Consider the following 21,976-nt stretch of genomic DNA (forward strand, 5'->3'; position numbering starts at 1 on the left):
CCATAGCAGTAGTATTTTAAGGTAACGTTGGGATTATATGATCCAGAATTTATACAGTGAGAAAGGTTTTTACTATGAGAATGAAAAGCAATCTTGAAATAGAAATGTTTTGCTGAGAAGCATCTCCTTCAAGTCAAGGGCTTTTCAAGTTGTTTTAACTCCTTAGGTGAGAATCTTAAAATTAGCTTTAATTGAGCTCCTTTAGGTAGATAGAAAAAGGTGTCTCATGAAGTGGCTCCTGGACAAGGTACTGCATAGTTTATAACAGACTGTTACTTTGATCATGTTTACTGTGAACTGTTAAATTTCAGCTATTACTCTGTGGAGTCCCACAGCTTGTGTTTCTTTACAATACTTTTCTTTCTCTCACTTAAGGTATACAGTCATGATTGTATTATGCTCTGCTTAGAACAATAATTGAACAATATATCACATTGCAGAAAATACATGCTCTGTTTGTCTGACTTCATTTTCTAAATAGTGGCTCTGTCTCAGCAAAATCAATGAGCTTTCCCAAGACCTGTATTTTCTCCAGATGAATTTATGAGATAATTAATCTTTTACTGTCTTGTTCTTGATTAAGCTCTTCTTCTCTCAAAGCATTTTTTCTCATTCCTGAATCATTTATGTGACTCCATTCAAAATCATGTCATCATTGCTCTTTCCCCCCTGCTTTTTTTTTATCGCTCCCTGACTGTGAGCCCCAGCATTCTAAAATTCTTTCTCCCTTTATACAAACCCTTAGAAAAGTAGTCTAAGGCACCAGGCTCTTGCACAGATGTAACTTACCAGTGAAATCTAGAAGGAGCAGATTTCTTGAACAGCAGTATGCTATGATCTCATAATGTTGCTTTTCCCTAGGTGTGCACTGAGTGCAATATCACCTTGAATAATTCTAAGGCAAGTACAGGCACCAAATTGTATAGTTTAGTAAGATTTCTTTCAACAGTTGAATGCTTGTGCCAGTGGTTTCTAACCTGTCCTCTGAATGTCATTGCCAATAAAGCTATGAGAGCTTGTAAATAGCTTTCAAAGCTATTTATTTACAAGACAAAAAGTCTTGTAAATAAAAGTTATATACAGTGACCTATAATTTCCTAGTGTTTTGCACTTACATGATGCATTAAGCAGATGTAAAATCACTTAGTGATAATAGCTGCCAAATAATTTTTAAGACTATCTCAACTACATACTTACTTAATGTCTTCATGTATTTAAACAATAAGATCTGTCTCTCAAGTGGAAGTCTCTGTCTGTGCCTTCAACATTACCATTTCCAGAAATAGAATAGCTTTCTAGGTAATCCTGAAAAGTTTTATATCTCTCTGTATATCTGCATGTTTTATGTCCTACTTCTTTCAGCCCTATTGCTTTCAAGACTTATCAGTGTTTAGTAACTAAACTTATGCATTCCTCCTTCATGTATTCCTGAAAGATGATCACTTCGAGCTCTAAAAATGGTTATTTTATAATGTACAGTATTGTTAGATAGCAGCTTGGGATATAGACTTCAAACTGTAAGCAGTACATTACCTGAGGCAAAATTTGTCCTTGACCCTATCTTAATCCACAAGCAGGATTACCACAGGGATCAGCAAATATCCAGCATTTAGCACTATGGGAAAACAAAGTGCTAGGATGAGGCTGCAGACATGAGTAAAAGCAGATTTCATTATTCCCTTGTTTACTTTTTTGGTTTGGTTGGTTGGTTGTGTGGTTGTGGGTTTTTTTGATGTGACAGGGGTGGAAAGCACTACTCTTGTCCCCAGCTTGGAAAGAATGCCCAAGTGAATGACATAGGTTGTCAGGGTTTGCTTATTTTCAGGGTCCTTTAGAGACCTTCCTGATGTATCTCTAACTGAATGTATTTGTCCCTGGAAGGACCCTGTAGCTCTTGAGAGGTGCAACTCTGGCAATAGAAAATTCTCCTTTCCTTAAAATGAGTAGTCCAAGTATAGAGATGAAAATTACCCACAGTGCTTCTAACGCAAGATTCCACCACAAAGCTCTGTGCCAACTAACAGAAGTTTGGGCTTACTTGATTGGATGTGGGAGATCTAAAGGATGAAAATAAATAGGTATGGAGAAATACCAGCAGCAGAAATGCATGTCAGTTCCTCACTGCAACACAACCTGGGGCAAACTGGCGGAATCCCTCTTGATGGTGATGGTTAGAGGTAAGGGGTTGAAACAGGGCTCCCAAGAGAAATGGGCAAGTTTATTGCTGACACAGTTCAGAAAGTCACAAAATTCCACTGGATCCATTCCTCACCTGTCCAGAGTGCCTTAGGGAGGACTTTATAGATATTCATCTTTCACTAGGTGCTATAAAGGAAAATTAGATGCCTACTTTGAATTCTAAATGCAAAATCAGTCTGTATGTTGGGTGGACTGTCTCTCACCTAACTTCATGCAACATCCCTGAGGCAGGGAAATGCAACTGGTTTTGTTTGTGTTACATAGAGGACAGAGAGACTTAATTATCACAGTTACTCAGAAAGGCAGAAAACGAAACCTCCTATATACTGTCGCCACTGATTTTTTTTTCCAGTTTGGTGGTAAAACTGGTGCCAAGTAGTATTTGTTTTGAAATACAACTCTTGACTACCTGAAGTGCTTAATACATGCTGTTGATAATGTGATGTGAGTACCTGCAAGATATGTTTGGCTTTACCGTCTTCTGAGGAACTCTGCTGGCTTCAGGTTGAGCTCCTGATGTGGAGTTTGGCAGGAGCAGCCCAGTCTCTGCCAGCAGAGAGTGAAAGGTCCAGAGGAATGACCAGAGCTGCTCCTCAGGGATGGTGTCCAGCAACAGGTAGCAAGCACTGCATTGGAATACTGGGTCAAGAAGGCTCCCTCCTTAATAAGACAACATTTGCCAGGCTGCTGCAACAAGGCTATACCACTGGGCTCATAGGTAAGGGAAAATGTTTTAGTGTGATCTTGAAGGGAATTCATGTAACTAGCTCATATATTCATGCAAAATGTTCCGTTTGTCACTGATACAAATCCTCTCCAAAAGGTGGGGGCGGGGGGGGGGAAACATGGGATGGGAAGGAAAAAACCCCTTTTAAGATGAGTAAAAATGCTGCAGTCTGAAGAGTTTTAAGGCAATTGTAATATTAGTAAAGAGCACCCAGAGCAGGAAGAATTAAAAACTGTCTCATGTTTATAACGGGTATTTATTTTGCTTGGCCTAAGATTTTTCAAATGTTGTCCACATGAGAGTTTTTAATGTGGGAATTATTCCAGAAAAACGTCTTCGGTATTTCATTTGTCTTTAGGTGGCAAAAGGCAGATGAACAAAAGAGAATGGAGAAAGAAAAGAACAAAGTTTGTACCCACAAAGCACAAGCATCTCATAGATGAGGCTGTTAGGTCCCAAGGATATATGGCGGTTATTTCTTCAGATGAAGCCAAAATGCAAAGGTGCCAGGGAAACACGGTCCTAGAGCACCTTCCTGTCTGTGGCTTTGATCAGACCTCAGCAGTTTCAAGATTCATCATTCTTTTGCCAAATACTTTAAAAATCAACAAGGAAAATCTCTTTTCCCTTCCATTTGCTCTTATTACTGTTAAGTACCAGACACTCCGTGATGGATCTCTTCAAGCCAGAGGGTTTCAGGCTGGCTGTGCCAAATGCATTGTCATCTCCAAGTGCTGGAATTAGATGTGGCTGCATTGAATCATGAGCTAATGAACTGTAGTCTTTCTGACCTAGTCTGTAATTACTCAGCAATCACATAACGCAGCAAACCTCAGCATCCTTTGATCTAGCATATTTTCCAAGCAGACAACATCTTCTGTCTACTTGCTCTGTTTTGGCCAGGGATAAAGTGAAATGTTGGTTTATATCTTTTTGTCCATTTTATATGGAGTAGAGGCATGCTTGAGAAATCATCTTGCTGAGTCTGGTGATCAAAATGTTTGTCAACATTGGCTAAAAGTTTAGTGGCTCTTACAGTTATCTTCTCTATGTTAAAATGAAGTTGTGAATTGAAAGTTTGGAAAGGAATCTGTTAAAGAAGCCAATGAGTTAGGGCACTTAAATTCCCTGATCTTCAGTGAAAGCAAATGAAATCCCACCCTTATGTGACCCTTTCCACCTCAGCAGCTAAGCATCTTGAATATTTCTCTGTTCATTCCAGAATCATTCAGGGATCGCCCATTATGGTATGTTATTCACCTGACTGGTTTCACTCAGCATCTTTATGTGTATGGAGAATGTGTTGATACTCTTGAAAGATGGATTGACTCACCTAATTATCAAACAGATATGAACAAGGCAATCTTAGGCTCGATTTGAGTTGTCCACCTTAAGGTTCTCTTTTTTTTCTTTCTTTTTTTTTTTTTTGTGCTTTAAAACCTTAAGGAAAATGGCATCGAGGTATAAACTGTGAATCTTCAATGATCACTGTCACCATCCTCTTAGTCATGGTTTTGACTACTTTTATGGGATGCCTTTTTACGCTTCTGAACAGCTGCCAAGGAAAAAACTTCCAAAGGCAGATGTAGCCTTCTGCTGAGCAGGCAGCAGTAAGAAATACTAGACTCCTACACAGAACTATAGATGTTTGTAATTGTGCCCCTATAGGCTATCTCAATATAGTAGTTTCAGTCATTACTGCTTCCTGTACTGCTCTGTTATCTCTGAAGAAATATTGTGGAGATGCTGAGCAACACAGAGCACATCTGATTTAGTGAGGGATCATCTTCAAGTTGTGAACAGCTTTTTGAACAGACCTGCACCTTTAGCTTTAGCTGAGTACCAATAAGAAGTATCACAGACAGCGTGAAGTACAACATGTTGATGTGCAGAATACCTCTGCAACAGTTATAAAAAAGATTTTCCTCCTTAGAAGGTGATCCTGGTACATGATAATTTGGTGAAAGCAATTTTATTGCATATGAGATGCCAATAAAAAATGGTTTGGATTAATAATTTGCACTATTTCAATGCCAGTTCTGGAAAAACAAGGCTCATTTGAGAGTCATACTGGAATTAATGCTCAAAAATATTATATATAGCAGTATATATATATAGCAGTATATATAATTTCACGAACTGCAACTTGTAAAAAGGGATGTTGCCAGTACTAGTTAAAAAAAACAACCAAACAAAAAAGGCAAACCAAAAAACCTGCAGCAGTGTCACCCTAGCCAGGCTTTCTAAGGAGATGTTACTTTGCACTGAGGTTTGCAGTGAAATTGCAGATATTTTAGGGCTTTGAACAGTATTAACAGCTGTATTTGTGTAGGAGTACATGAAGCCAAAGTTTATTATAAGCATGCTTATAGAACTTTAGAGGTTTTTAGTTTAGTAAATGGAAAAAGGTTGTTTTAGTTTGTTTTGTGTCATTTCCCTCTCCCTGCCAAATACCCCTGGAAATATTTCCTTGCTTGGCCAGCTTTGTTGATTAATGCTTTTCTTCTTAGCTCGTAGTGCTTTTTCGTAAGGGTGCAATAGAAGCAATTTCACAAATTTCTGTTTCTTTCAATATACATTCTTCACTACTGTAAGTTCACTCGGAAAACTTGACAAAGGTAGAAGGGACTACATGGATGCCAGTAATGCTTTTAGTACTCTCATATCTGTGAAAAAAAAAAAAAAAAAACAGATAAAAAGTGGTACTATATAGCACACAATTACTCAAAAAGTAAGTTTTGCTGGCAGAGAATTTGTTTGTATGCAGCAGGGAGTAAACAGAAGCTTCCTGTGCTCAGGCACAGTGAAAAACTGGTTAGCTGCAGAAGAGGAAATACTGCAGGGCTGAACATACACAGATAAAAATCACCTCATTTCTGCCGCTCTGTTACAAAGCTCCCTTTGTAACAGTGAAGCAGAAAGAAAAATAAATTAAGAAAAGGCAGAGGAGGGAAACAACAGAAAAGTCTTGTTTAAAACTTAGTTCTGATGAAGGCAATAATCACAGCTATTGCCTCTGTACTGGGTCAAGCATGCTCTGATTTGAGAATTATTTTTTTCTTTCAAGAGCAATATCTTTGCCCCACAAGCATAACAAGTTGGTAAGCAGACATGCAAAACACATATTGCCGTAAAATAGGTATGGGTAGAAGTAGCCCACTATGACAAATTTTATCTTGTAAAAATAAGCTAATATAGTCGTAAGTTAAGGAGGTCAACAAATAACTTCCACCAATCCTGCTTTTCCCTGCCACTGTATTGAATGAGTCTGATAGTTTAAGCTGCTTCATCTTTCCACCTTACTGACTCCTACTGAGTTTTCTAGAACACAGTGTTAAATTCACTGTATACAGCATTCACTGTATTCCAGTAACTTGTAGAACTGAAATGACAGCAAATAGATGAGATCTCCCCCAAGTAATTGCACAAGACCTTTGGAGTTATTATAAGAGTTGAGTTCTGAAAGAAGGGGGAAGAGCACACTAAACTTTCAGTTCTTGGGGATGGGCGAAGAAAATGCTGTCTAGACATCTTCAGTACAGGTAGGTCTATTCTGCCTGAAAATGTAACAAAAGCCAACATGAGGACAAGCTAGTCCTGTTACCCTCTCTGGAAGGCTGGAAAAGCAGAGTGGGAGAAACAAAGACAGCGCTGTTATTGTCATTACTTAGAGCACCTCTTGTTATTATTGTTATTTATAGTATCTCTTCTGAGGCATTGAAATAGAGCAGATAGAGAGACACAAATCTGCCCAGAATTAACTGGATAGGGAAGCTAGACAAGGCAGTAGCCATGTTCTGCCAGTATTTCAAAAATAAGCACTTTGTACTCCGCCTGGAATTCATGTAGAATGTGCAGCAGTTCCAGTCTGCTGGCGAGGATCCCAGATGGAGTCTGCGTTGCAGATGGAAGAGGAGGGATGGGAGGGAGGAGGGAGAGTGAGAGGAAAAGGAGCAAGTCCCAGCCTGCTTCCTCCCATACACTTCCTAGAGGATTAGGACTGCTCAGCATGCCAAGGAGCAAAAGAGATTTCAGAACAAGAATAATTGAGATGAGGGTTTGTTTTGCACATTGTTAAAAGGGGTTGGCCTTTTCTGTTAGTCTTGATGGTCATTTATTTTGTCTTACTGACATACAGAAGGAATTAGTCTAGTATTCTCTCAGATTTCTGTAAGAAACTGCTGATTTCTAGAAGCTGACATTAGATTTATGAATTAAGTTGTTGTTTTTTTTTCATTTAACAGCTAAGGAACCTCCACAAGCCCCAGGGGCCTAGTAGTGGATTCATCACATCCTACTGAGGTTTTCCAAACTCTGCTTTCTAAAAGGAATCAGCCTCTAACAGAGAATGTGAATACACATATTGATGTTTCAGGGCATTTTTTTATACAAGTCTGTTTGTACTTCTAGTTCTTCAGTAAGCGCTCCTTAAATGACTTGCAGTAAATCATGAAGCGCAGCCAATGGTATTAAAATCCAAGTATTTTTTAATACCACCACTGTGCATCCCTGGTTAGAAATTCATAGCTTTCCTGAGGGGTTGGACAAATTCTCTGTCTAAATATCAAAGTGCCTGCTGTGACAGGCTGGGTCTGCTGCATGAACCTGTGGGGAGAATGTGGAAGGCAGCAGAGCTGTTGTACCAGCTTGGAAAGCTTATCAAACACCCATGTGAAATCAAGGGATTTCTTGGATTCTGGATCAGTCTGATTCCTTTGCTCCACTACAGCTTCCAGAGTCTGTGATGGCTCAGCTACTCAATGTAGGCTGAGAACAGTTTAATTGCAATAGTTTTGGCTTAATCGTGCACCCGAAGTCTGTCAAATGCAATGCTGCTTACCAGTTGCTGGGAAAGCAGAGCTCTGTCTCCATTTTTAAAGCAGTGTACAGACATTCCCATTACAGGTAAGGACCAGAACCATTTCTACTTCTTCCTTCTCGCAGGTTAATGCCTTCATTCACTTGCCTGATCATCACTTCAGCTCTGTCTTATGGGACCACAAGCTATGGTTCACTGGGGCTTCAGAGGAACTGCTTCCAAGCTGTGATTCTGAGGTACTGCTACCATACTGATCAAAAGTTGAGATCCTAGTAGTGAGTCCTTTGTTTCACACTAATACAGCCTGCTTTTCAAAGCATCATGTTAGGCTTCTGGCCTCATCTGCATTAGCAGTAAGGTCTTGCTTCAAACAGCCGATGCATTGGCTAAGAGGGATTTTGCTGCTTCCTTATTAATCTCCAACTCAGCCAGTGGGCAGGGAGGATGAGGAGCTCCCAGTACTTCAGGATCCCAGCTCTTCAGGATCTTGCCAACAGAAAGGGGAAGCGTAACCAACCCTATCAAAAATAATAGAATCAAAATATTTTATTTTTTCTATTTTTTTTTTTTTTTTTTAGACCATATTGTCTCAGCCATAGGCAAACAAGCATCTAGATGTTGTTTGGAAAAGTCATCCATGGACCCCATGTTCTGACTCTTTTAATGCTATTTTTCTGTGAGGAATAACAACATCTGCAATTTTTGAATCCTATGTCTCATCCTTTGAAACGCATAGGGCAGGAATACAGTCTGGCCAGTTTGGTATTCCTCTGACATTACAAGGTAGCTGGAACACTCTTATGCACCAAAAAGGCAGAAAGACATTTTCTCAGAACATGCTGCATTTTTCCACTGGGGAACATGCTGATTTTGGAGGGAAAAAAAAACAAACAAACAAACAAAACAACTAGTCAAGATGGACCTTTTCAGTTCTCTGTGTTTAGAAGAGACTTTGTGTTTATAAACATGCTTTTAGTTGTTACAGCAAGTAAATATTGTTATTAGCTTCAATCTGTTCCTTAATAGAGCAAACAGAATCTTTGTTCTGTGCTGGTTTGAAATGAAAAGGCATGGAAAAGTAGGCATTTCACATGGGTGGGATATTTCAGATGCTTATCTCCTTTCACAGTGAAGGAATAAATGTCATCTCTAATTTACTTCAGTGTACAGCACAAAGGTGAGCGTATGCCAGTCCCTCATGGAAGCAGTTTACTGTGTGCTTCTGCATGATTGTTTGCATGATTCCAGTGCCGTGTTATCTCTTAGTCTGTGGCCATTCATGAGGAAAAGGGGTGCATTTCACGAGCCATTCTTTGTCCAAAGTGACTAGGTTTGCTCTCTATTTCAGCAAAGAAATTGTTTCCACTCATGAAATTTGAAAGTACTAGGTGTCATCCAAACCTAAGGTTGTTACAGTCTCTTCCCAAAGAATTATACTGCCAGTATTAGTTTCCAGGATGGTTTTTCTCTGAGGTAGCTTAGGTATTTTCTAAGCTCACAATAAGGGTTAGATTCTTTTCCTGGACCTTTTCACATGGAAAAGATGAGGAGTGATGGGCACAAGTTACTCTTGTGTCCAGTCAGAATCTCCCCAAGAGGAAAATTTTCCACAATAAGAATCAGCCAGTGGAATAACCTCCCCAGGGATGTTATAGAGTTTCCAGTCTTGGATGCTTTCAAGATTTGGCTGTATAAGGGCATCTAGTTTAGGCCATTTTTGCCTAGAAAGGTTGGCCCAGATGATCTTTTAGGTCCCTCCCAACCTGGTATTCTATGATTCTATGAAAGCTAATTTGTGGTTAAGTAAAAATGAGATACTATTTTTACTTATCATTCTCTTGTTTGCAAAATGCTGAAAACCATCCTTTCGGTAAACATCAACAGTTCTATGCATGTATTGAGTAACTGGCACCTTTAAAGCCACAGACATTTAACCTTCTTTCCAAATGTCCACAAGTCCCTCTGGGGACATTGGCAGCAGGGAGCATTGGCAGCAGGGAATCTTGCAAAACTGCTTGTTGTGTTATCTGACCCTGCCTGTCCTCCCAAGAGCCCTTTCTGCCTTGTAGTGTCAGTTCAACAGGGCTCCACAAACACATGTTTAGGAATGTAAGGACCGTGTAATCAAGGCTTTGTCCAGTTAAGCCCTTCTCTGTTCTAGCCAGACACAGGCATTTTCAATATGATTATGGTAATGCAGGGCAGGTAATGAGCAACCTCACAGACAAGATCACCACAACTACTAGACTCTGATTTTATTTTTACTTTTTAATTTTTATCTCACCAGAATGTATGTGGCCATCTGTGTACCTGTTTCATACAAGGGGAAATCACAAAGCTTACTAGGGCAAACAATGGTAAGAAAAGATATTTGTTGTCTTTTAGTGTTGTGCTTAAGAAAATGTAAATTGATCTCTCTTCCCCATCGCCTTATCCTCATGAACTCACAGAGAATCTAAGAGCAGCTAATAAAGGATTAGCTATTTCTGACTCAAATCCTATTTGAAGGAATTGAAATTTGAAAGCATTTGACATACCTATTGGTATTTCAAGGCCTTTTACCCTACTTGTATAGGACATGATAGAAGTTTAGGAGTATATATAGAATTATAGAATAGAATCATAGAACAGTTAGGGTTGGAAAGGACCTTAAGATCATCTAGTTCCAACCCCCCTGCCATAGGCAGGGACACCTCACACTAAACCATGCCACCCAAGGCTTTGTCCAACCTGGCCATGAACACTGACAGGGATGGAGCATTCACAACTTTCTTGGGCAACCCATTCCAGTGCCTCACCACCCTCACAGTAAAGAACTTCTTCCTTATATCCAATCTAAACTTCCCCTGTTTAAGTTTTAACCCATTACCCCTGTCCTATCACTACAGTCCCTAATGAAGAGTCCATCCCCAGAATCCATACAGGCCCCCTTCAGATACTGGAAGGCTGCTATGAGGTCTCCACAAAGTCTTCTTTTCTTCAGGCTGAACAGCCTCAACTTTCTCAGCCTATCTTCATACAGGAGGTGCTCCAGTCCCCTGATCATCCTCGTGGCCCCCCTCTGGACTTGTTCCAACAGTTCCATGTCCTTTTTAGGTTGAGGACACCAGAACTGCACACAATACTCCAAGTGAGGTCTCATGAGAGCAGAGCAGAGAGGCAGGATCACCTCCTTCAACCTGGTGGTCATGCTCCTTTTGATGCAGCCCAGGATACGGTTGGCTTTCTGGGCTGCGAGCACACACTGAAGCCAGCTCATGTTCATTTTCTTATCGACCAGCACCCTCAAATCCTTCTCCGCAGATCTGCTCTGAATCTCTACTCTGCCCAACCTGTAGCTGTGCCTGCGTATAATACATAGTATGATACATTATGCATTTATCACATTGAGGTATCGAGTAAGCCGCTAGCAGCCATTTCATTGCATATTTCATTTGTATTTTACTTCGGGTGAACATCTGTAAGCTGCCTCTTGCAAACACATTCAGCAACTGAGAAGTGCTGAAATATTCTTAGGGTCTTCTAGGAAGAAAACTAAGTTTAAGCTGGTTGCTGAAACCTTGATTTTGCAGATGGTCCCATGGCTGAAGAAGCACTTTCCAGTTGCTCTGTGTAGCACACAATACGCGCACAAAATTCCTGTGCAAATCCAAATAAAAAAATAAATAGATACTGCTGGTTTTAGAAGACTCTTTTGTTAAGTATTCAGGAGCTCCATCTGCTGGCAGTATTTCATAGCTGTTTGGATCTATACTGAGTCCTCATAAGACTTTAATAGCTTAGACTATTATATAGCTTACAAGTATATTTTATTATTATTTCTTTAATTTCAATTTTAGGAATTGCCTAAACACTTGGTTAATTTGATACTTGTTTCCAAGAACCTATGTATCGAATTCAAAGCCCAGGTTTTTACTGATACTGGATGATCATCTTGTTATTGGAGATGTCGGTTGCAATGGCAATGATACAATAATGTAAGAATGTGTTTCAAAAAAATAAATTATCCCTTCCTGGTGAATTTGAGTACTAGAAAATACATTAATAACGGTTGAAACTAGATGATCTTAAGGTCCTATCCAAATCTAACTATTCTATGATTCTATGAATAATGGATTAGATAGATCAATCTCTTTTCAAACCATGTACAGAATAAATGTTATACAGTAATTCCTGCTGGAGTAATGGTTGTTATTACTCAGCATGCTTGAGCAACATTGTTGAACCTCTAACCTTTAGCATATCCAGTCAGAACTTTGCAAATGTCTGTACACTGCATTTGTAAGGCATATAATTTATGGTTTCCACAACTCCAGGGTTGAGATATGAAGGACTGAGACTAGGATTTAATATCATCTAACAATTCCAGTAGGCTTGTTTATGAAACGACAGCTCAGTTTATGTGATGTATTTATCCCCAGTCCAGTCAAAAATCTGTATATAGATTAGTTAATAGAATGATTGCATATCTATATACATATATATATATACTGTGTTTAACCTATTATACTCTCAGAAATTGTGTTGTACTACATCTATTAATGGATTATTTTTCACTATGCTGCATAAGTTTTAGACCTGAAATGCCTTCCCCTGCCAACCCGCTCCCTCATTTTATTGATAACAACACATGCATCCATGGAAAAATAATTTCTAAGTACTCAAGGTATCTCAAAAAATATGCAATAGAGCTTTCCCAGATAAACAGAGAGCTTTGTAAATTTGATGGTGAGGTCCTTGACAAAACTAGAAGTGGGATACTACAAACTTCTGTGTGGTACGTTTTTATCAGAGATGGGATTTTTCTCTTTAAGACCCTAAAAACCATTGGCTTGACAAAGGTCGGAGTGAGACTTTCTCAGCACATTGCTGTAGCTGCTGTCTGTACTCCAAGCAAAGCAGCTTTCCTGACTGGCAGACACCCTATCAGATCAGGCAGAGCCTCTCTCTAATGGTTCACTGCAGTCTGTCTAGCCATTGTTGCTATTAGAAAACCCTTTGAATAAACCACTTTAAGAACCAGTAAATCTAAGGATTTGGGGTCTCAATGATGGGCAAAACTAAAGATGACCTGATTTAGTGATTGATTTCTGTGAGAAAATCCCCACATAAAGCACACTCAATGTGGCTAGATGACAACAGAGAAATGGGTGAAAATCTAAACAGTGAAAAGCACCCAGAGGTAGAAGCACAAAGAAAAAAAATGTTGTGTAAACACTGTATGTTCAGTGGTATTAAGATTATACTAAGTGTAATATCTTTAGTATCCTGGCAAACTTTTCATAGCGAAGTGTGTCTGACCATGGAAGAGTTCTTCGTAACTACATTTTAAAACGGTTTTACTTCAGCCATGTAAATTTCTGACAGAAAACCTTAGCCACCACTTATGGCAGAAATAATTAGTGTAGCTCCACTTGTGTGATTTTTGACTTGCTAAAGGAGAAATGTAATCATGAACTGTACACTTCAGAAGTGGGTACCGCTGACTCTGTAAGTCTTTTATACTATTTAAGTTTCTTTTATTTTTCTCCCCTTTTCCTTTAAAGTTGTGTTTTATAGAATCATAGAACAGTTAGGGTTGGAAAGGACCTTAAGATCATCAAGTTCTAAGCCCCCTGCCATGGGCAGGGTCATCTCACACTGAACCATGTCACCCAAGGCTCCATCCAACCTGGCTTTGAACACCACCTGGGATGGAGCATTCACAACTTCCCTGGGCAACACATTCCAGTGCCTCACCACCCTCACAGTAAAGAACTTTCTCCTTCTATCCAACCTAAACTTCCCTGTTTAAGGTTTAACCTGTTACCCCTTGTCCTATCACTACAGTCCCTAGTGAGGAGTCTCTCTCCAGCATCCTTGTAGGCTGCACACAATACTCCAAGTGAGGTCTCACAAGAGCAGAATAAAGGGGCAGGATCACCTCCTTCAACCTGCTGGTCACACTCCTCTTGATGCAGCCCAGGATATGGTTGGCTTTCTCGGCTGCGAGCGCACACTGAAGCCGGCTCATGTTCGTTTTCTCATCAACCAACACCCCCAAGTCCTTCACCGCAGGGCTGCTCTGAATCTCTTCCCTGCCTAACCTGTAGCTGTGCCTGGGATTGCTCTGACCCTGGTGTAGGACCTTGCACTTGTCATGGTTAAACTTCATAAGGTTGGCATCAGCCCACCTCACAAGCGTGTCAAGGTCCCTCTGGATGGCATTCCTTCCCTCCAGCGTATCAACCGAACCACACAGCTTGGTGTCATCCGCAAACTTGCTGAGGGCGCACTCAATCCCACTGTCCATGTCAGCAATGAAGATGTTAAACAAGACCGGTCCCAACACCAATCCCTGAGAGACACCACTCGTTACTGGTCTCCAGCTGGACATTGAGCCATTGATCACAACTCTTTGCGTGCAGCCATCCAGCCAGTTTTTTATCCACCAAGTGGTCCACCTATTAAATTGATGTCTCTCCAATTTTGAGACAAGGAAATCGTGTGGGGCAATGTCAAATGTTTCACACAAGTCCAGGTAGATGACGTCAAATGCTCTACCCTTGCTCATCAGTTCTGTAGCCCCATCATAGAAGGCCACCAAATTGGTCAGGCAGGATTTCCCCTTAGTGAAGCCATGCTGGCTGTCACCAAGCACCTTGTTGTTTTTCATGTGCCTTAGCATGCCTTCCAGGAGAATCTGCTCCAAGATTTTGCCAGGCACAGAGGTGAGACTTACTAGTCTGTAATTCCCTGGGTCATCCATTTTCCCTTTCATGAAAATGGAGGTTATATTTCCCTTTTTCCAGTCATCAGGAACTCCACTTGACTGCTATGATTTTTCAAATATGATGGCCAGTGGCTTAGCAACTTTATTCTCCAGGTCCTTCAGGACCTGCGGATGGATTTCATCAGGTCCCATGAACTTGTGCACATTCAGGCTCTTAAGATGGTCTTAATCTTTGATAGAATTTCAGGTTTTGATAGAACTTTAGTTGTAATGCCTAATGTCCAAACACAGACATCTTAGTGCCATTTGTAGACACACTACCATAGGTGAGGCACCTGCTATGTAGAGTTTGGAGGAGATATTGTTCTGGTGGTCAATCAGAATCAGTCTGGGGGGCATACTAAATGGCTTACAAAAAGGCACTAGGCTTAGGTAACTGAGGCCTATGCATTAGCACAAACAATCTGAGAAGACTGAAAATCTGAAATCTTGCCTCCTTTATTTTAAAGACTGTTATTCTTCTCTAAGCATGCCATCTTGCACTGACCAGTGGGTTCTCTTTTGGAATGGGTGCTCTGGAGGGCTCCCAACAAATGAAAATGCTTTTAGCAGAATATTGCACCAGCAAGGTTATTCTACAGCACTTGCAGGTAAGAGACATAGCAACTTGCTGCCTTTCCATTGTTTGCTATTCAAATGGAGCTGCTGCTGTAAATATTTTTCTTTGCCAAAATGTCTAGGATCAGTTGAAGTGGAATTTCTTATATGCATAACTTTCAAAATCAGCAGGGGTTTCAGAACACCATCCGCAAACCCCAGTGTCAGCACAGCATACCTGACAATCCAACATGGAGACATATGGAATATGTAGATGTACACTGCAAACACAAGCAAATGCAAAGGAAAGAATCTTGTTTGCCCACTACACACTGCTTTAGGAAGAACAGAGATGTTCACTGATCCATTAGAGTAGAAACATATTGTCTGGTACCCAGATACCACAGTGGTCTTAAATATATCTGGTGGCTACATTTTCTGCTTATTGATACATCCTGTTTGTTGTCACAGTTTAGCTCTAAAAGTAGTTTCTTTCTGAAAACAAGAGACTCTGACAAAGAACAGCTGAAAGAATTGCATTGACTTCAGTGGGACTCAGATCAGAATACATGTCCAAGAAAAATAATTCTATTCACTCTCTGCTAAATTTGTCTGAACAGCAATTAAAGGCTGTGTCTTTCAAGCACTTGTCATTTTTAAATATTTTGATGTAAATGATGTCATGTGCTTAATTGTAATTACCGATTTTCACACCTCTACATGGCTGCAGCACACTGAGGTGTCATTTAGTTCCTAAAGTAAAGTCAGCCTTTGTGATGCTGACTTCAGAACAGCTTGTGCAAAGTGGTGAACTTTCCCTAGCTCACTGCAGTCTTCTATCGCTTATGCTGTAAACTACATTCAAATACATAAGTGCAGAACCGGTTAGCAGTTCTCAGAAGTTATTTATCTAGGTAAAAGTCCCTAAGCCTGTCCATCCTTCAATGTCAGGATAATGACACTGCTCTGTAACATGACTTCATTAAGGATGATCATCAGCATATGATATACTCTGATATGTCCAGTTGTACTGGATAATTGGAAAGGCCTACTTTTGTTACTTATTTCAGGATGAATATAGACACACGGAGCCAATATGTACACCATCTTGAAATCTGTTCCTTGACTGTGAAGGTCAGATAGCATTTGTGCATAAATTGTTTCATATTTCTGTGCTTAGCTGCACCTTTTGGCACAAGGGTGCCCATTAGGCACCCATTAATGTGAAAAATAATAAGAACCAATTATTGCAACTTCTTATTCAGGGAAGCCTCTGAGCTGGACCACTGCCCTGTGAGGAATTTTAACAGGTAAGTGAGGACAACCAGCTGTTCTAGGTAGACAAATTGCCAATGCACAATTGTTCCCTGAGTTTGTCCCCATTCCAGACCAGTTCCTCCCTTGGCTGCAACTTAAGCAAGGAGCGCAGCCGACCCATTAGACATACAGGCAGACACACCCAAGAATAATGATGTTGGACTGAAGATCTTTGTTTTATGTTTTCAGGGAAGTGGCATATGGGTGAGAACTGCAAATTACACTGTAATCACTGCCATCATCCTTTAAATCACAGCTTTGATTATTTTTTATGGCATGACTTTCACCCTTCTGAATAAGTGTCAAGGCACAGATGACCCTGAACTGGCCAAGTTTTCAAGATACATATTGGCTTTATACTCAGATGATCATCCTTTTAGTGCTTACTCTTTTGATTGGAAAACTCACCAATTTATTCTCAGTAAAATGGAAAATAATCATGTCTGGCCATCTGTGGTATTCTGTATTTCATCTCCTGGTTCTCCAGCTATGGTTTTACTACGTACTGGAACCGCATCCTGATCAGAAACCATGATATCACTGAACAGCTGATAAATCTAGAGAAAAAAAAAATATTTCTAATATGCTGAAGGAGGCAGTTTCATTCACTGAAAGGTAACAAAAAATTGTATTGCCTTTTTAAGGATTTTTAGAAATAATGCGATCCCTGTGTCATACACCACTAGGTTAGGCAGCTGGCATGTGCTGAACTACCTGTCCTGATGCTGGCAAGTCCTGTTCTCCTTGCCTCTGAGAGTCTGTCACTTTTGGCTATGAACTTTCCCAGTTATTTAATGTTCTACACATGTCTAATTTGGATCCAGAAAGAGAAAAGGCCCGTTACTATTTTGGTCTTAATACAGAATCAACATATTTGAGGGGTGTTTTAATCCACTCTGTCTCCCAAAACCTCAAAACTACACAGATGTCAAAATCAAAAATTTTTGGTTTAGACCACCATAATAATTTTTATTGCGATAGTCACTACAATATCACTGTTTGAGCTGAGTGAGTTAGCAGAGAAATTACTATTTTCTTTCATTTCACAAGCAAACTTAGAAAACTTCTTCTCCTTGTTTTCCTTTTACATGTTCACATCCCTCTCATTACCACAGAGAAGTTTCAGGGAAGAAGCCAGCATGGCCTAAACGGAGATAATGTAGAGCAGATGGACTAGAAGGTGGGTAAGTGGCCACCTGGAAGAAAATCCTTCATTCATTTGAATGTGAAAAAGAATCTAAAGAGGTTGTCACAGAATTCGCTTTTTTGCCTTGTACACACAGTTAGCTCCAGAGGATGCCAGACCATCACTGCACCTCTATGCTTTGGAGTTTTTTTTTTTTTGGGGGGGGGGTTGTTTGGGGTTTGTTTTTCTTTTTTTTTTCTTTAAGATGAAAGCTCAAATTTCCTTGAGAGGATCTGTTCTTTTTCTCTAATGGACACACACCTGTGCTGTAGTGTTAAATGCAGTCAAATAATCAAACATGCTTGATCATGTTGTTAATCAAAATGTATGATGTTCATCCAGCTCTGTCTAGTCTCAGAAGATCAAAGTGGTGCTGATGATATTACATTATAGAGTGGCTGATTTGTGTGCTTGTTCATTTTTATCAAATAATAATCTTTGGAGCATAGGCCAGAATTCTTTCTTGGTCAAAAGGTCAAGTTAAAAAGCTATGGAGTTCCACTTGATAAACTGCGTGAAGTCAGTACATCATGAAGACTCACTGCAGTTTAAATCCAGACTCTGAGTGCCAATTACATTTTTAAACCTAAGCCTTACTTTGTTGTTCCTTTCTGCTTCAACAAGAGAGAGCTATGGAAGCTGTTGTTGGTGAATATATTTGATGCAGAAGCTGATGAGGACAAGCAATCAAAGATAAATAATATTCTGTATAATCATTTGATGTTATCAGTACTGAAGCATTCCTTATGAAGTTAGGTTTGAATTGCAGTCTGAAGTTTTTGTCACTGACATCAAGAGAAGATTTTGGTTGGTAGTGTGCAGCCTCATCTCAGAGTCCCTTTTCAGTTCCTGGTGTGACACAGCAGTTTTGGATGATTAGGAATCTAGGCAGCACTATTAAGCACTACTTAATCTTTTGAGGATGCTTGAGGCTCCACAATAGATACAATCCTTGACTCAGAGAATTTACAGCATAAAGCTGACAGTATTCTGAGTACTTTGAATAAAAGGATCATTCATTTATATTATTTTACAGTTGTTTTCAGGTTTTATTTTTCTGGGTTTATAGACATCATGAACAAATTTTGGACACTTTCAGCAGTTTTCCATTGGGCTCTTATTATTTCTCTAGTGTAGGATTATACTTTGCATTGCTTGTGGTAGTTCATAACATAACTCATTCAGGTTAATAGAAAGACTTGGTCTTCCTGAATTTTGAGTCAACACCTAAGAAAAGTCTGACTGCATCTCTGGATATAATTTTGATGTTTTCCTTTGTTTATACCCAGACTTTTGGATGTTATTGACAAAGAAGGCTTGAAGAATACCACATTTGTTTATTCTGAGTCTGATCATGGAGGATTCCTAGAGGCTCACATAGGAAATTCTCAGTTGGGTGGGTGGAATGGGACCTATAAAGGTAAAATTTTGGTAGTGTGTGCATGCATAAGACTTCCTCTTAAGAAAATGATAGAATAAAATACATCCAGATAGACCATATTTACTAAACTGTGTGCTGGGATGATAATACTGGATTGCAGGGTTGAGGCAAATTCAAGACATCAGTTATTCATCTTTCAGCCCCCAGAGAGCATCACTGACCAAAGCTACTCCTGACAGCTATATTGTCTAACCTATTCTTTAAACACCTTTAATGATTTCCCAGATAATCCAGTTTTCATTGTCTCTGCTAGTGAAGTTTTTTTTCTGACCTACCTTGGATTTCCTTACTGCAGTTTAAGCAACAGATCTTGCCCTATTCACCAATCTGCAGAGAACAGATTCTGTTATGTTTCCCCACCTCGTGCATCTTTTCCTTGGAATCCAGTACACTTGTACCCCCTTTTAGTTCCAAGTTGCCTTTAAGACTGCTAAACCTTGAAAAGCCACTCTGACAGCTTGGGCAGCTTGGCACTTACTGTGTAAGAAAGCATGAAAACTGCTCCCATTAGTTATTTCCCTATAAAAGATTTGGGTGCCTTGACCTTGCTCAGTATCAAAATGCACGTTGTCTAGTAGTGAATTACTTGATGAACCATACAGGCAATGTGTGATATATCTGGGATCTCATCTGGGAACAGTCCTAAATGTTATATTAGACTTCAGTTCTGGATATGAAGCTTCCTTACCAGTAGCACATGCAAAAAGGACAGTGAGCTCACTTGAATAGCTCAGAACCTAACCTAGGGGATTCACTTTGACTACCCTAACACAAGTATATCAGTAACAGGAGAGTCCGGAGAAGAAAGGTGAATGTGATTATACAGAGGTTTCGGTGTGAGAGGACAACGAAGAAATCATGCCTGCTTAGAGACAAGAGGAGATAAAATATCAGTTTAGAGATTAATTACAGAAAGGTATTCCTATTTATGTCCACATACAGCAGAACAGGGGATGCCCCACTGAAACTAGCTAGGTTAAAAACTCTAGTATAATTCATAAATACCTGTATAACTCACTGCTGCCACTGCTAACAGGATATTAAAAACAAGAGGATTAAATAAGCCATGTATACGAATAATGATAACAGCTGCTGATGAGTAACAAAGCATGAGATACCATTATCTTACATAGCATGAAGATTACTGCACAAGCAGCTGAACTTGCCCTGTTTATAATCTGTCATGCCACCTGGTCAGCCTTTCAAAACAAGCTCTGCCTCTTGGCTGTAACTATGAACACACCTCTTCCATAGTAAAGTCGGGTGCTACTTAGCAAAACAATAAGCTAGTATAAGCTACCATTAAGCTGGTGATTTATTAGCTGAGCTAATAAGGTAGTTTCAAGTTTTGTTTGCCACTTTCCCTACAATGCTTTCCAGCAATGACTTGTCATTTCTGCCCCTGATAGGACGAATAACAGAGCAAAGGTCTTATAGGTGCCTGGGCTTCAACATTTTATGATATTTTTTTTTTGTTTTCTAACTTGACCCTCACCTTGGAATCTTGTCTTTTAGCTACATTGTTTCATATCTGTAATCAGTTAATGGTTCTCACTTTGAAATACTATTCAAAACAATGAGTATTTTAAGAGAGCCAATGGAGAAGTGAATTTAAAAGACCAGAGGAATGGAAAAGAAATCAAGTTAAAACAAATAAATCTTCGGATTACCTCAAGACAATTTCCATAGAAATTGCAGTGGGAAGTCTTCGTTGATGCAGTATATTCAGAGCCCTTTCCAAGACTAGATGCCTGGCTCTTCATGAGTACAGAAGGTGGAACAAAAGGCATGTGGCCTGCATTTGGCTGCCAGTACCAGAGAAGTAGCTTCCTCAATAGAAAACAGTTTGTAGCACCTGTGTTAGACTCCTCTACAGAAAATGAGAAAGCATGGGTGGCTAAGCCATTCGAGCAAAAAGCATAAAAAGTGATGGTGGTGTGTAACTGTTAGCCAGTTCAGTAAGTGGATTTTACTTTTTTCCTCCCTTCCCCAAAGCCTTGAGCTCCCAGAGCTATCAGTGACTTCAGTGACTTCCATTTCAGGGAGCAAAATTGAAAGCTGTGAACCATGCCTTTGCTATGATTATGGCTTACTTCCAGGAAAATTACAGTAATGGTGACTTATCTCTCCAGGCAGGATGTGTGAACTAGCTGTAATTGCAAAAACTGTTAGTAACTGCTAATCACTGGTCTCCACCCATCCACACAATTAACAATCCCAGGGCTTATTAGCTAAACAGTAGCTTGGTTTAGAAATGAGACTTGAAACCTAATGTGGTACATGTGGAGGTGAGTATTGCTCATGCTCCAGCTGCAGGCTGAGATTCTGAAGCAATCTGGAGAGTCCATCCTCTCTGTCACGGTAATCGACACACACATCTTGTGCCTTTGCTGAAGGGACAATTCAGTGCTCCAGGCACAAATTCATGTTTCACTACTGTGGTGTGTTTCTGCATGCAGTGCGGTGGCACCAAAAGGACAGTGAGTATAAACATCCCCCTCCTGCAGATCAGATGAGGCAACGACCTCTAATTTCCAATAGAATATCATGTAAAAGTATATGTACATGTATCTGGAGTAAGTTTATTGCTTCAGTCTCCCAGTTCTTCTTCAAGATGCAGAACGGCTCTGTTGTTAGCTATCCTGTCTTGCCTGAGATGAAGGGTTTTGCTTCCTGGGTAGCATAGCTTGAGGAATCTTCCTGTTATTGCAGTGCTTCTATTGCTTTTTCTGTGGAAACATTTGGGATCAGCTTTAGTGCAAGATTTGAAGAAAAAGAAACTACACACATAAGGTCTTTATCTGGATCAGTAGTTTGTTTTCTAGGAGGGCAGCGCTGGGCAGGGCACGTCTCTAGAATGAAGGATCACCGCCTCCCCAAGATCGTGTTTTACGGTGAACTTGCCACCGGTAGCCACAAGAGAGGTGCCCCAAAGAAGAGATACAAGGACTCCCTGAAACAATACTTGCCTTGGCCAT

The 21,976-nt window shown here is 40.0% G+C and overlaps 1 pseudogene; it reads left to right on the forward strand.

Moving 5' to 3' along the window:
- The first annotated feature begins 2,080 nt into the window (after nucleotides 1–2,080).
- On the forward strand, nucleotides 2,081–21,684 carry LOC133219309 (arylsulfatase H-like; annotated as a pseudogene).
- Nucleotides 21,685–21,976: the final 292 nt, after the last annotated feature.

This window comes from Neopsephotus bourkii, unplaced genomic scaffold (genome assembly GCF_033783945.1).
Source record: "Neopsephotus bourkii isolate Nb327-2 ecotype Australia unplaced genomic scaffold, CSIRO-AGI_Nbou_v1 NB_1346, whole genome shotgun sequence".
Classification (NCBI taxonomy): Eukaryota; Metazoa; Chordata; class Aves; order Psittaciformes; family Psittacidae; genus Neopsephotus; species Neopsephotus bourkii.